Source organism: Ictalurus punctatus, chromosome 11, assembly GCF_001660625.3.
Source record: "Ictalurus punctatus breed USDA103 chromosome 11, Coco_2.0, whole genome shotgun sequence".
In the NCBI taxonomy this organism is placed as follows: domain Eukaryota; kingdom Metazoa; phylum Chordata; class Actinopteri; order Siluriformes; family Ictaluridae; genus Ictalurus; species Ictalurus punctatus.
In genome coordinates this window covers 23,432,951-23,442,677 of record NC_030426.2, presented here as the reverse complement: position 1 = coordinate 23,442,677, position 9,727 = coordinate 23,432,951, and the positions used below count along the sequence as shown (strand labels likewise).

Sequence of the window (9,727 nt, the reverse complement as noted above, 5' to 3'; positions counted from 1 at the left end):
AATATCTCAGCTCAGGGTGGTCCTTGGTCCTTGGAACAAAAACTGATCTCTAGAGCACATAGCAACTGTACACCTTTACCAACATGATACATCAGGGTTCTTCAAATCTAACCCCGAGGTCCACTGTCCTGCAGAGTTTAGCTCTAACCCTAATCAAACACACCTGATCAAGCTAACCAAAGATTTCAGGATTATTAGAAATTTACAGGCAGGTGGGTTTGTAGGTTGGATCTAAACTCTGCAGATTTGAAGAACCCTGTGCTCGATCATGATTCACTGTTGCTAATATCAAATGTAGGAACATTATAGACCTCATTGTCAAGCATAAGCTATTGTATTTCAGCCATAAACATAATTACTCTAAAATTATTTGTTATCTTTATATTATGTCTGCTCTAAATGCAGGAATATAGTTTTCCCATGATTTTTACTATACCTATTTCTGTAACCAGTTGAATCTCAAACTTCTCAATTTTTTTTACAGCAGAATGGTACTATAGAGGACTTCTTTCCGTGAAAATTTCAGGTTCGTATCTGGTCTCGCACCAAAGATATTCAATCCGAAATTTGGAAGATGTTATTTTTAATTTCACCTTCTCATCCCGATAAAAAAATAAGACAAGTCTCAAACCTGAAATGTTCTGCACACTATATCTACCTAGGTACCCGCTAAAAAAATTAAGACTGAGACTCGAAAGTTTCCCATTATAAATTGACCATAAATGTAGAACTGTGAACAGTCTTGAGCATTACATTAAAACCTAAGCTCTAAGTCTAAGCAACAGGAATCTGCAAAATGTTTATACATGTACACGTACCTTGTAATGTGCTCTAGAGATCAGTTCTACTTCCAAGGAACTAGGCCCATCCTGATGTTGAGGTTTCCATTAAGACAGCTGTGTAATCAAAATGTGTTGTGTGCCATGACACAAAGATGGCTATCGTGATAAATAAATAAATAAATAAGTAAATAAATAAATAAATAAATAAATAAATAGTGGATTTACAATGCTAATACATAGAGATAATCACTTAAAAAAAAATAGGAATATTAAAAATGGTCAAGCAACTTGTATTGGACCACTTGATATGGAATGACCCTAAAGTGTGTGTGCAGAAGCTCAAAGTGCACAGCACAGCAGTGTTTGCTTAATAAATGTATTTTTGGGAAAATACACAATTGACTCAGAAATAGTTGACCTTAGCAGATTGACAAAAAAAAAAAAAAAAACAAGAAATGGCAGTGCATAAAGTAGACTGAAGTGGAATAATTTGCATCACCAAACACACATTTATTAACTAATTTCCCTGCACAAAGGGTTTTTAATACACACAACAGCCTGGCAAAAGAGGAAAAATCCAAATGAACCCAATAAAGGTGCCGTTTACAGTACATTTAATTGTTTATTTATGTATTTATTTATTTATTTGAGCACATCAGGTGCTTACTTTTGAAGATAATGTTGTACGAATGCGAATTAAATGGTAGTAGAATAAGAGAATACAAGCCATTTCAAAACTTGTAATCCAAACAAGCATTAAAATCAATTCAGTTAGCGAAGAGTGCAACTCCAGAACACTAATACACAGCTAAGTAATGCAAATCAATGCAAACGAGAAAACTCAAAGCACAAAGGGAAAACTATATATACACACCAGCCGGGAAAATGAAGCTAACAAGATACAGCTGTGAGTGTTAATGAGGATGCAAGTGGTTACACTCAATAACCAACACATAATATTTACACTTCATAGCCATAAATGAAGATTTCCTCATATCACAGCGCTGTTGAGTTCTACACTGTAACTGGTCAGAATGAGTGTTGATTAATTTTCTATAATGGCAGCCCTGAGAGTAAATCTGATGCTACTGATGCTTTTATTAATGCTAATTTTTATCCAGGGCATTCATTTAATAGTGTGTTAGATATGCTGTCAAATTTGCAGAGTATGAGGATGCTGAAAACATGCCTAAAGGAAGCTGGGTTATTCAGATGAAACAATTACTCTTCACTAAGTAACTTCACATTAAATTATTTTCTCTATGCTAGCTAGATCTGAGACTGGAAATGTGCAATCTTTATCTTTGTGATAGTCATACTGATTGCAGTATTTTGGTGTTTCTCATTTTCTCATATGATATTGGGTTTTTGGTTCATGTGTTTTGGACTTATGAGTCACTGTATGAATATAATTAGCCAGGGTGTCTATTATATAATGTATAGATTTTTAAATCTATGATTGTCTTGAGAAACTGCTGTAGTGTAATAATCAATCATAATTAATTATATTTCTCAGTCCCTCCAGGATTTTGCGATTGCAGAAATGAATGCAAAAATCAAACATGCTCGTCAATATTTGGAGGAGCTTGCAAATTTTCAGAATTACTGCAGATTTTCCTCAGATTTGAGCCAAGAGGCAGGATGTGACATCATCACAACACGCATTCAGCCTCAGCCCTCTTCGATTCCCGTGCATTGAACATGAGTACAGTTAAAAGGTCTCATTTAGGAAACAAACATCACTGCAAAAGAGCGTGCATAACAATTTCATGCGATTGGAATTTCGCCAGTTTTCCACAAAAAAAAAAGAGCACAATATAAACTCTGCAAGTTGCATCACAAATTTTAGAAAAAAAGCTGCAGCAAATTCAAGCGTTTTTGGGCACAACAATCATTAAAAAAAAAAAAAACCTCTTTGAAATCCTCTGGACTGATTTCCAATAACAGCGTACCACATCATGTTTTATTCCTAACATAACAAACACTTAATACCTAATTCTGTTTCTTTATCCTACACTTCGAACAATTCTATTGTATATTTTACACATTATGCCTCGTTAATTTGCTGAATATGTGCAACCTTACATGGCATAATGACAGCAATTATTATTTTCTGCACATGGGTAATCTTGTGTGGATTTTTGTCCCATCTGTGTTTCTTTAGAATAAAATTGTCAACAACTTTTTAAATCGGAACTGCACGATAATAATGAAGTTCATTTGAAATAACACTACTTATCTGTTCTTATAATAACACTCAGCAGCTGCTACGTTAATTCCATCCGCACTATCAACAAAACCTGGCAAAAAAAAAAAAGAAAAAAAAAAGGTCTGCCTATCATTTCTGCTATTTTTAAATGTCTCTCCTCTCCTCCTCACACCCCTCCTTCCTACCTCTCACACAGAGATAGACACTAATGAATAAGATAATTACCCATTATATTTCTTCAACAGATCAAATCTTTTGTGCTTTCTTCATTACACTTACCGAGATTATCCAACAACTGTGTTGAACGGCTACGTGACATTAAACACACTCTCTTTCCCTTTATACTGAGCAAATGCACATGCAAATGATGTGCCATTTGGCGTATCAGCATTGTGCCATTAAACATAGTTATAAAGCAATTCTGTTGAAATGTTCAGTTGTGCTAAAGGTCAACGCTGGCATTTTGGCTGAATAAGCGCGGTTCACTTGTTTGCCATGCAGAAAATGACAAACACTTTTAATGATTTTATGATCCATGGTTTTCTGGCATGAATTTAGAGCAGCTTCATCAATAGGGGATGTAATGTATCTCCTTTTGACATATCAGCAGTACCTAAATCACAGTTACTTGCATGGCATTAGCAGAAAAGAACGTGTGTCATTGTCGATATGGTGAAGTTTCTATAAATAGGTGTTTAATTTTGGATTTTTGGAAGGAGTCTTCAGCGTCAGGGCTTTGTAACACTCTTTTTTTTTTTTGCTTTCTTAGACAGGAAAATATTCAAGATGGTAATATTTAGACCATTAATCCTTACACTATGTTTGAGAACCATGGAGCTGGAGAATTGGAGAAGTTTTATGGGCATCATTTATGAATAACTGTGTGTGAAAGTCTTATTGTGTTAAATTTCTAAAAGTCTATGAAATATTCATCAAACACCCATACGCACACACAAAGAAACATTTCCAAACCCTTTCTACATGTGCCTTGTTTATTAACCACAAATCATCCTATGAACACGTGTACTGATTCCATCTAGAGAATTTGCATACACAGCCTTATACAGTGTAACAATTTAATATAAAGAGCAAATTAATTACTTACTTAGAAAATCTTTTTCAAAAATGGCAAGTGAAGTTCAAGAACTATTTATTTATCTGCAAATTCAACTGTTGCATCATACTCCGTCGATGAAGTGCTTTAACAACCCGAGTATAGCCATGATAATACAAACACTTTAATATCCATAAGTCCATCCATACATCTATCCATCCATTTTTTTTTTTTTCAGAATTTCAGTCATTCCTATAGGCACTTGCACTTATGTAACCCTGACATGACAAAAAGTCTCCCACAAAAACACACAAAAAGGTTTGTGTACTGGTGGAGCAGATGGGTCCATGGAGTGGGCAGGCAGAACTCTCAAGGCCTTGGGTGGTGGTGCCTTACTGAGCTCTCACAGCATTCATCATGCTCCGTTTGTTTAAGCCTGAGCCAATTCCACTGTCTGTACAGGACTCAGAAGCAGGATCCCCCACACCCCGAGGAGGCTGAAAAACTCCATAGTGCTCACCAAACCTGGGTGTCCTTTAATGACCAGGTTTGTCACTGGTAAGTCAACATAAACTAAACACTCTCATAAACCCCAATATAAATGGATATCTCTCTCTCTCTCTCTCTCTCTCTCTCTCTCTCTCTCTCTCTCTCTCTCTCATCAGCCTGTGGGTGTGCTAATTATTACAACTATAGATTACACTGAAAAATATAACTCTTTGTTTGACCTCAAGGCTCATGTGTGGAGCTGGATTATCCAGAGGACATGATAACTGACAGTCCAGTCAGGCATGGAGAGAGAGACAGGATGTGGCTTAACAGACGATAATTTATGGGTGTAACAATAGAGCAAAAAAAAAGTCCAATCTTTTTCAGCATAGCATCTCACACCTTGTACACTGAGAGGCAGAGTCTTCTGTCACACGAGCTATGATGCAGGGACAATCCAGGAATGCAAAAATCATAGTGAAAATCCATTGCAGGGGTGAAAATATAGACAGACAGAGTTAATGTATGGTAATCTGTAATTATAATAAGGAGAAGCAAAGAGGGAAAAAAACAAACAAAAAAAAACAATGGAAAAGCGAACAAGGAAAACTAAGTCTCGAGCTTCATGGTACAATTGCACAATAAGACTTTTTGGGGAGATGAATAGACAAGCTCAGTAGGATGAAACAAGGAACAGGTGCACACAATTAGGAAACAAACCAATGACAAAATGGAAGCAGAGACATGAACAAAACTCCATTGCAACCATTGCCATGGGAACCAAGACACAAACTAACATTCATATAACTATGCATTTATTTTGTATATTTCACAGGATGGAGGTATGGGGTGATGGTGAGGCAATGTCAATTAATGTAATACACTAATTAATTAATTAGCTTTATTAAATATTTCAGTTTTAAGACATTTTTCAGTGGGTAGGTTATCATAGCAGATGAGGATTTCTCTGTATCTTTACAATATATGAAGAAAAAAAAATAACAAGCTGTGTTAAAACCAGACAAAACAACACTTCAGAAAAGAGTGTGAGACAAAACAAGAAACAGTGAAATACCAAACATTTACACCTTAAAATGGCCTAATTTATTGTTTATGTTTGAAGAGACTGTGTGTGTGTGTGTGTGTGTGTGTGTATGCTTTTGCTGTGTCTGTACAGCAGCATGTGTGATCGGTCACTGTGTTTACACTGTAATTATATCACTGCAAATGTGTGATGTTCAGTCATCACTGATGGTTCACCAAACTCATTGTGGGGCATCATTATGTATACCTGCTGCAATCTGTGTTTCTGTATCTATCTGTGTGTGTGTGTGTGTGTGTGTGTGTGTGTGTGTGTGTGTGTGTGTGTTTACATAGATAAATGTGAGCATAGACACATGAGCAGTCACGGCATTTGAGCAGAACACTGGCGCTCTTGAAAATGATGCAACTCTAGTATGATGGTCATTTAGCTCATGGGAATGATACATACTTGGCTGAAACATGGCTGTGTGGAAGTGTGCACACACACTGTACATCATGTAGTGCATATTTATAAAGTGTAATGGTGTTTAATATGGAAAAACAGAAAACCCGTATCTGCACCTTTATGACACTAATAGCACTGCGTCTTTTCATCTTAACTTAAGGTTTTGTATGCAATGGTAATATCGTGTATGATGGCTTAGTGGTTAGCACGTTTGTCTCACACCTCCAGGGGTGTAACTTCAAATCCTGCCTGTGTGCATGGAGTTTGCATGTTTTTCCTTTGCTTTGGTGGTTTCTTCCAATACTTTAGTTTCCTCCCCCAGAACAAAGTCATGCATTGTAGGCCGATTGGAATCTCCAAATTGTGCACAGTGTGTGAACGTGTGTGTGATTGTGCCCTGCAATGGGTTGGCACCCTGTCTATAGGCTCCAGAATCCCCTGCGAGCCTGTATAGGACAAGCAGTAGGGAAATGGATGGATGGATATTTTGTACATGGTGTGAGTGCAGTATATGACTGGAAGCTCATGTATAAAATCACTGATTACAGGATGAACAGATTAATTACTGTACATGCTGGTGAATTGTGTCAAAATTAACAGTCCAATGAATGCAATTTAGCCAAGTAATGTAAATTTCGCTCAGAACTTCAAGCCTTCATTCAATCCATAATCATGGAACTATGTTTGAAGTTGAAGAAGACCTGTGCTTTGTCTTGCCCATAACGTGACTTATTCCATAAGTAATAAAGAACACAACATATGATCTTAACTTAACTGATCTGTTAAATCGTTTATCCTGTTCTCGGTTGATGGAAATACAATAACTATTGAATTATAATAACATCATTCTCAATTAGCTGCTACTATCGAAATGAAAATGCACTAGAAAAATTACATTAACATAAACCTGTGATTTGAATTACCTTCTGACCAATCAGATTAGAGAATTTAGCAATGCTGCAGTTTAATAGTAAACAGATACTAGATACGTTTGGCTAGTTATCTTGGTTAAATGCCTTTAATTAGATCTTTGTAGCCCCATTGTATGGCATATCACCTTAGTGTGATGTCACATTTCCAAACCTCATAGAATCTGTATTAGCATTAAATTAAGCTTTACTTAATACTAAACTTCATATTGCAACACCAGTTTATTACAAATGCATGCCAATTACACAAATCTAAAATACAATGTTAGCTAATGGTCGATGCTTCACTCTTATTTCTGTTTAATTCTTTCTATCTTTAAAGCCATCTAATTCAGGTCACAGAGTACACACCGTAACAGTTAATCATTAAAGGCATGTTTACCGATGCTCTCAATATAACTTTATTATATGGACAGCTGACAAATCAGCACAGAATTACACTGTATCTAGAGAACGCCAACTGTTGTTTTCTCTTTTACTAACAGGAGGAAAGTAGGAAGGAGAAGAGAACACCATCTGCTCGATCCAAGCCAGGAGTCAGAGAAATCTCTTCTACAGGTGTGCGACAAGGACAGGTCTCAAAACACAAGCAGTTATCTCTCTTTGACGATCTCTTATCTCTCCTAAAGTGATCTGTAGCCTGAAACCATTGTTTTTCCCCAGGTTTTCTGCTTGAACACGGCTTAACGCACCCTTCATGAGGATATAACATGGCAAGTTTAGAATGTTGCTATCTTTTTTTTTTTTTTCTTTTTTTTTGGAAAATTTTTTAATGATGGTGTTGAACTGTACTAAAGAGAACTAATGAAGCAGGATAAGGAAATGCTGATCTAAGAGAGTCTATAAACACTAGTGTAGATTATATCCTTAAAGAGCTTGTGTTAATAAGGCAAGTGAGCTCAAGTGTTATCAGAGGGAACAAACTAAATTACATTGTAAACTGATTTATTAAGTCTACCTCCTTACACTCACTTGCCAGATGACATGAAGATATAAGAGATTTGATTTCTCTCCTACACACTGCCATGTAGACCAATGCTCAACATCTGGTGGATTATGGTCTGGAAGTATTTCACCAGCACGACCACTCGAACATACTGTAACAGAACTGATAACCACTTCCTTACACTATATAAACGAAGTACTGTAAAGAAGCTACGCAAAAAAATAAAAACAGACTTGCATATTTTGTTTGTAAGACCTTCTGAAGCCCTTATTAATAAATAATTAAAATCTTGCTTATAATTCTTTGTACGTTTGTAATGATTATGTATGCATTTTTAAGAATTCTAATAATGCATCAAAAAGCTCTAATTATGTGCCATACATAATGCGTTGTTGAGCTGGAGTCCAAGTCAAGTCTCAAGTCTTTGTTCTATTTTTAGCAAATATTTTTAGTCTGTGAACCGCGCCGTCAGCCTCTATTATCTGAAGCGAAGACGCAATTCACAGGCATGCCCCAGTATGACAAAGCTATGCAACGTCTTGTTCCTTTCTCAGGAAACAGCGTTACATGCGTAACTCATGCATTTCCTTTCAAAGGGAACTCAACATCGTGTGAGCTTCAGACTGTGTGAACGAGAATACCCACCCCGCCATACTGAGGGCACGGCCTGTTCAAAAGATCCGAGCTCGAAGGTCACTGCAAGAAACTCGAGCCAGGGTGGAATGTATATCCAGGCTTTAATATCAAATTAATAAGTGCGGTGTAGACCACCCAGCCACAGCACACATCCTCTAAGGGTACCTTTGGACAAAGCCTTTGAGGAGATGACCCTACATAGTGGAATGAGCCCTTATGCCCAGAGGCGTAGCGAGAACGCGGTCCTCATAAGCGATAGAGATTGATTCCACTATTCAATTATAGATGCGCTGCTTTACCACAGCATCACCTCTGCTGGTGCCGCCAAAGCAGACCAGCAGCTATTCCGACTTACGCCACTGGCCGGAGTGGTGGAAGTAAGTACAGAGAGCCCTTACTGGATACAGGTGCAATTTCTCTTGTTCCGGTGTGAGGAACGGAGGAGGGCAGAAAGCCTGCAACACTAGGCACTTTAGGAATATAATCTGGCCTAGGATATGGGAAGGCATTGGCCAATCCAGGGACAAACTCAAGGCAGGAAGGGGCAACAGAGAGAGCTTGTAGATCTCCTAATTGCCTGACAGACCTTCCAGGACCACTGACCCAGGAAGGTATGCATAGACCACGTGCCCCATTTGAGCCAATAGAGTCAGCCTCAGAGAAGCTTCTGACTCTAAAGGTAGCTCTTCTGCAGATGGGCCTCAGCCACCTGGCACCACACAAGACAAGTAGATGGCCAAGTAGACCCTAATTGACCCTAATATGGCCAAGTAGACCCTAATTCTAGAAGGAGCCAACCCTGCTGAGAAACATCCTTGTAAGGACTCCAGCACTGTAGCTATTGCACAATTTACTGGGTCTAGCTGATGCACCATGAGATAAAAAGTCCCCACTTGAGCGCATACAATTTCCTCATGGATGGTGCTCTAGCATTCTACAGCTCTACACTCTACAACCTCAGTTGTGAGAGCAGAATCTATGAGCCGGTGCCTCTCAGGGGCCAGACCGACAGTTTCTATAGTTTCTGCTGAGGGTGATAAATCAGCCCTCCGGCTTGAGACAGTAGATCCCTGTGGATGGGTATCTCCCAAGAGGTGCCGTCTAGCAGGAACATTATCTCTGAGAACCCTAATCGAGCTGACCAATAAGGTGCTACGAGCAGCAGACGTAGAAGGTCTTGGCAAACTCCAGCT

General features: G+C 38.0%; 1 long non-coding RNA gene across 1 annotated transcript; it reads left to right on the top strand.

The window, feature by feature from the left end:
• Positions 1 to 5,305: 5,305 nt before the first annotated feature.
• LOC108271723 (uncharacterized) lies at positions 5,306 to 8,156 on the top strand. Its single transcript, XR_001813919.3, has 3 exons — positions 5,306 to 5,389; positions 7,438 to 7,510; positions 7,616 to 8,156. It is a non-coding gene; the product is annotated as an uncharacterized LOC108271723 (long non-coding RNA).
• Positions 8,157 to 9,727: the final 1,571 nt, after the last annotated feature.